Raw genomic sequence first — 7,198 nt, 5'->3', positions numbered from 1 at the left:
GTACTCAAGTGCTTCTGTTCTTGAGTAAACGTTTCTGGTTAAGAGCAAACCTAGTTTTAGTAACATCTTCAATTTCAGAACTGATAGAGGGAATTGGGAGCTTCATCTCAAGGCCAACCCAATTTTCCACATCTAAAATCCAAACAGGCTTGATGTTTCTAAAACCATATAAGGGTATTTTGGGTGTACTCTGAGTGTTTCCATTTAACTTAATGTCGTCTTCTGGTTTCAGAGGAAATTATTCCCGAATAACCTCAACATGAGAGTTCTCTTGCCTTTCCGGTGAGAATGCTTAAATTGGTCTTAGGTCACCTTGGAATTATGTCACTTCTCAACTACTTAAACGTGACACTTCAATACAATCCCTTCGGTCCTGTTTCATTTCTTTTCACCTGAATAATGTTGACCTAACATATTCATCTCTAAGATGAGAAATAAGACAAGTAAAAATCACTCTATATTTTATCAGCTTTTCCCCATACTTATTGTACAGCAAAAATCACATTCCGCAAATCTCATTTCCTCACTAGTTTTTTTTAATGCTTTTTTTTTTTTTTTTTTTTACAGGGGGTTGGGGGAGAGGCATTTTTCAAAATTGTGAAAGTCAGGGGACCTCTGTATTATTTTTGCAACTTCCTGTAAATCTCTAATTGTTTCCAGATACTTTTTCAATTGTGAAATACACACAGAGAAGAGTATATTAAAGAATATGTATGGTTTAAAGGGAACACCTATGTGAACACAGTCCGCCCACCCCAGTTAAAAAACATAATATCCCCAGTGCCTTGAAAGCCCACCTCCCATCATGCCATGTATCCCTTCCCAGTTACATCTTCTTGTCTCTTACCTGGAGGTACCACCTTCCTGACTTTTATGTTTACTATATTCTTTTTTTCTTTATTGGCTTACAACAGATATTTGTTTCTCTGAACAATTTTGTATGTTTATTAGTTTATATCAGTGGGATTATTCTGCATTGTGTGAATTTTTCTAGGATTTTAAATTCAATATTATATTCCCGAGACTCCTTCATCTTACTGATGTAATTTATTTATTTATTTTTACTGTATGATATTCCAATGTATGACTATACTACAGTTCATTTATCCAATCTATTGATGATTAACATTTGGGTTGTTCTCATTTCAGTGAACAATGGTGCTTTAAAATTCTTGTATGTATTTTTGAATGCACACACACAACAGTTTCTCCAGCATGTATAACTAGGAGTAGAATTAGTGGACATAACATAAACTCATATTCAACTTTACTAGGTGATTCCAAACAGAAGTGCAAAGAGATCATACCAATTACTCTCCCACCAGTAGTATATGAGAGTCCCCATTGCTCTACAGCCTCACGAATACTTGATATTGTCAGACTTATTTTTTACCCTATCTGATGCATATGTAATGATGTCTTATTTTTGTTCTAATGTTCATTCATCTGGTTGCTAACAAAATGGAGTATCTTTTAAATAATATATTGGATATTTGAATTTCTCTTTTATTAATTGAGTGTTCAAGGCTATCACCCATATTTCTATTGTTTTGTTTTGTTTTTTGGCCCCGTTCTTACTGATTTGAAGGGTTTCTTTTTATATATCTTGAATATTAGCACATGCTTGTTATATGTGTTACAAATATCTTCTCTCAGTTTGTAGCTTACCTTTCACTCTCTTTAGGGTGTCTTTTAAAGAAAGATATTAATATTAATGTTGCTAAATTTTCTAATCTTATCCTGTTTGTCCTTTTATATCTTATTTAAGGAATCCTTCAAACCTGAGGTCATGAAAATATTTCCCTGTATTATCTTCTCAAAAGTTCATAGTTTTGTTTTTCATGGGTATATCTTTAATCCACTTGAGATTCGTTTTTGTGGATGATGGGAAGTAAGAGTCAAGTCTCATTTTTCACCTGTGGGGGACGAATTGCCCTCGTACCTTTCTTTGAAAAGTTGGAAAGTCCACCCTGTCATTGCTTTGAGCTCTGTCATAAGTTAAGTGTGTATCCATGTGTGGGTCTGATTCTGGGCTCTTGATTGTGTTCCATCAGTCTTTGTCTATCTCCTCTGTACCAATTCAACACTGTCTTAATTACTGTGACTTTATAACACATCTCAATATCTAGGATGACAAGTTCCTCAGCTTTTGTTTACCTTTGAATGACTTGCCTTTCATGATCTTTTGAAACTATCAAGTTCTATTTAAACTGTTTTAGAAGAATTGAAGGATTTTTGATTATTGAATTTTGTAATTCTTGAATTTGGTCTTTCTGTCCATTTACTTGAGAATTCCTTAGTGTCCGCAATGGACAGGTTAGGCCAGGTTATGCTGTGGTTATGGACAATCTCAAAAGTTCAGCGGCTTAACATAACGTTTGATTCTTATAAATAAAGAAATGTCCATTGGGGTTAGCTTGAGATCTACTCTGTGTCATCCTTGCTCAGCAGCCCAGGCTGATGAAGCATCACCATCTGGACCATTGTTGGTTGAAGGGGAAGTGAGAAAGAAAGACAGCTGAATAACTATCACGTATTAGGACTGATTTTAAGTCAAGTGCATTTTTAAAAACCATGTGATAATTACAATACAGTTATTGAGAACAGCTTTGTTTATGGAGAACTCACTGTGTGTCTGAAATAGTACTAAGTGCATTGCAGGCATTATTATCTCATTTGTCTATGCAGTGTACTAGCTTATGTCCACTTTATAGATGAGGAGACTAAGGATAAATGACTTGTTCAAGGCTATGAAACTACTAAGTACCAAAGCCAGGAATCAACCTAGTCCTATTTGGCTGTCAAAATCTTGACCTTAACATCTGCATCACCTTGCTTCTGTCACACATCAGCTCACATACTACAAACAAAGGAGGATCCCATTCCATGGATGGCTGAATTTCAACTCTTAACCTTTGAAGGTTTGGACAGAATTTCCTAGTTTACAGGTGATTGCTTTTTGTTTCTTTAAGCCTTAACTTTGGACTCAGTTTTGACCAGAACTTAAAAGTGAAGCAGCTAGTAGCAGGCAGGACTGGTTAGTTCGAGAGCCAGACAGCTCATGAGCAATACCAATCTATTTGGCAGACTCTGAAGAATTAACTATAGCAGTAGCAAACAGTCTGAGCCTTTCAGTTAGTTTGAAAATCAGTTCAGTCATCATCTGACAACATTGGGTTTGAGGAGTTCTTTTAAAAAGAAAGAAAGAATTGGTACCTGCATAACCTATGTGCTCTTTTTCCTTAAAACATTTATTGTATTAGAATTGTTCTCTACCTCTCCCATATTTGCTATGTAGGCTTTATCTACTGAGTCTGATCATCAGGGAGGAAACTAATGATTCTGAATGCTGTCCCCTCTTTCCAAGAAGCTAGAGTGCCTTGATCCTAGTAGGAGATGATTTATTAGCTCCACTCTCAAAAGAGGCCTCTGAGACAAACCCCCCACCCACCCCAGGATGAAGTCTTCTAATTTGTGGTGAGGGTCACATATGGAGACTCAATCATCTTATCTTCCCTGATATCCCTCAGCTGCTTTCCATGAGAAGTGGTTGTTGCAGAGGTTGTGAGACAGGGAAGTGGTGGGGCTGAACTGGGAGGGGCTGTAGAAAGTAAATAGTAACATAATTCTTACATACCTGGGCTAGAGATATTGCATTGTGTATTCTCTGAATGTTGGTGGGAATCATGAGATCAATAAGATACTTGAAGATTCTTTTTGCCAGATTGGTGGCTGTATTCTCTATATTATTCCATAATCCCAAGTCCTAGCCCTCACAGCTTGTGTGTGTGTGTGTGTGTGTGTGTGTGTGTGTGTGTGTGTGTGTGTGTAGGGGAGAGGGGGGCAGGGAGGGAGAACACAAGATCCTGTGATAGTAAATGAATGGATTTGAATATCATTTCAACCAAGCAAGGTATCTTTAATTTGCCTTTGTAGTACGTAGTTTTTTATGCAGATGCTAATTAGAGATGATCTAAGAACAAGGGTCAAGACTAGTGATGCCTCTGAAATGTACCTCTCCAAATCCTGCTCCTCAGAAGAGTTTTTGGGTATTTGGTGACTCGTATTGGTAAAAGAATAGGTGTTTCCTATGGGTGGCAGTGTCGATCTGGGTAGCTCTGGGCTCACAGACATCTGAAAGGATGTCAGCTTCATCTTCTGACATCAAGGTGGACGTTGTCCTTGAAGATGATCTACTCTAAAGGCAAGTCAGATAGGCATGCTCATTATACAAAGCAATACTAGCAACGGCATCATCTTCCTCATCTTTCCATTCTGGACCTGTGTCTTAACACGTGACATACATATCATTAGCGGTAATGCCTTTCTGAGCTCCCTTGGCCCTAATTTTACCCTTTTGAAACCCTCTTACCTGTTCAAAGTAGTTAAGCTGTGCATTCCTTTTGATTAGTGAGTCAGAATTTGCATGAGATAAAGCTAGAGAGCTAAATTGGGTCTGAATCTTAGAAGGCCTTCAAGGGACCGCTCAAAAGTCATCGCAGGTTCTGGAGAAAGGGGCAATTGATTGTAGTGTACCTTAGGAAGCTTAATTTGGCATAGAGCCAAGAGAAAATTGGAGATAGAGAGCCCAGATAGGATGCTATTATAATAACCTAGGAAAAAGATACAAAGGGCTTAAACTGGAGCAATGGAAAGAAAAGAATACACGTGGGCAACATTAAGAAACACAACAGGCAGAACTTGTGAAATGAATGTATCTGACCTGGCATTTACTTTCCTCTTTATTTCTTCCCAATGAATTCCCAATTTTGTTCAGGAATGCACCTCTCCTCCACTTGTTCTGGGCTAAAGGGGGAAGGAAACTGACTCCATCCCAAGCACCAGTGGGTGGATCCTGGTTAGCCTGTAACCCAATCCTATTCATCTCACTCCCTTTGACAGGGATTGGTTTAGAAGTGGACATGTTTCCAGTTCTAGCCAGAGTGATGTGAAGTAAGCTGTCCTGGAGCTTTGGAAAATGTTTCATTTACTCTTAAGAAGGAAATACTATTAGACACGTTCCCTTTCTTTCTCTGGATGTTGTCCTGTCTGGATGTGGTATCTGAATCTGTGGGTAGTGGTCTTGTAACCAGGCAAAGCATAGAAGAAGGCAAAGCCAAGGGGATTCAGAGAAGTGAAGACAGAGTCACCTGATCTATGAAATTCTTGTCACGTGAGATAATTGCTAGTGCTAACTGGAGTCGGGATTTTCTGTGACTGGAAGCTGAAGTCATCTTGATGTAGTAAGAGAGATGAGAAGTTTAAAGTGACTCTAAGCTTTCAGCCTGGGGGGGCTGGAAGAGTGATGAGTTTTCCCCGTGGAGGAAAACGACTGGACTTTAGAATCTGACAGAGCTGGGTGTAAATTCCAGTTCCACAACCTACTATGCGACTCTGGAGAAACTGTTTAACTTCTCTTAGCACGTTTTTCCTTTTCCAGAAGTATAATAATAATGCATATCCTCACAGGGTTATTGTGAAGACTTAGTAAGGTAATGCATATGAAGTACTTGTCTCTAGTAGTAAGTCTGGTTTCCTGCTTCCCCAATTCCATATCTGTCACATGGTTCCAGAAAAGTAGTTTCTTCCTAAACCTAACCTACTATTGTCATGGATCCCAACCCTTAGCACAATGCCTACACACAATAAGTGATGAATAAAGATTAAACTGAGATGAACCCCAAGTTAGGGAGCACAGAAGGATGCCGGTCATGGTTTTATGTTGGGAGGGGATGGGTAGACTAGACTGGGAGTAAGGCCGAGCACAGTTTTGTAAATGTTTAGTTTAATAGCATGGTGGAATGTCAGATGGGATAATCAGCAGACAGTTTTAAATGGGAGAAATTGAGTCAAACAAACACCTGTTTGACCACAGCACCATATTTGAGTGGTTTTAGTATTAATTTTAAGTGGTATTGGGAGGAATGAAGGAAGGGGCCATAAGAGTACTAAATCTCACATTTTTTGGTTAGTCCAATAAGGGATTAAGAGAGTTAGGATTTGAGTTCTAATAAACTCTAAATCTGTCAACTTAATGAGAAGCAAATTAATCGTTGAACATCTTGTAAAAAAAAAAAAAAGCAATTTAATGTCCTCGTTAAATTGGATGGGTGGTTTTGGCATCACACAGAACCAACTTTAGTTACCCTTGTTCTGACAGAAGCCCAGTTACCAGGGCTTGTATAACACATGGCAGGCAGAGATCTGGGTACCAGAAGAGAGGCTCACCATGTGGCCATAAGGTGGGAACTGTGAGAGGTTTGAATTCATGTTTGTGGTTAAAGCCCTTGTGTTCAGGCTTTTCATGGCCTCTCTCAATGCCCGGCAGAGCCACAGTAGATATATTATACAGTCAGTGCAACTGCAATAAATACAAATTGACCTCATTTGCTCATTGCTTGGGTGTAGAATTTCTGGATGTAGAAGGACAGATTGAATACTAAAACAAATTAAATGACAATTTTGAATATTGTAATCATATTTCCTGGTTACAAGGGCTTGGGTGGTTTTTCTGCCAACTGAATGATTCTTATTTGAAAAACACAGATGCATGTTGGCAGGTCCTGTGCTATCCCAAACACACTGTTAGAAACTCAAATATAGTTATTACCGGATAAAAGCATGAGTTCTTACCCAGTTCGGTTGTTGTAAATGCTTACAAGATCAGAGTGCCTGGCCCAGGCCTTGGATCACAATTTTTTTGGATGTAGGTGAGAGGGGAGTTTTGGGAGTAAAATTGGGAAGCTGGGGCCAAAGTGTTGTCACTTCTTCATATCACTCTCCTAATTTCTGTAGTGATGAGAAAAGAGATGTTGGATAACTTGCTTCTGTCATGGGATGGGGCCTGCGTGTCTTCACAAAATCGTGGCAAGTACCCAAGCAATCCTCTCCTTGCAGAGACCAAAAACCCTCTCACTCTCAGTGTGAACTGTAGCTATCATCTATCACTGTGATTTACATGGATTATCTCATCTAATCCTGAAAGAGCCCTGGAAGGAGAGATGTGGTTATCACCATGTTGCAGATGAGGAAACAAAGGTGAAGAGGCATTAAGTACTTTGCCCAGCATGACATGGCTAAGTTAAGTGGCAAAATGGAGACTTGAACCTCAATCTAGGTTTCTCAGATTACAAAGCCAACATTCTTAACTCTGGACTATATTGTCCTAAGCCCAGTGAGTGTGGAGTGTTGTAAAACT

This window comes from Balaenoptera acutorostrata, chromosome 9, assembly GCF_949987535.1.
Source record: "Balaenoptera acutorostrata chromosome 9, mBalAcu1.1, whole genome shotgun sequence".
NCBI lineage: Eukaryota > Metazoa > Chordata > Mammalia > Artiodactyla > Balaenopteridae > Balaenoptera > Balaenoptera acutorostrata.
This window is presented reverse-complemented; position numbering follows the sequence as displayed.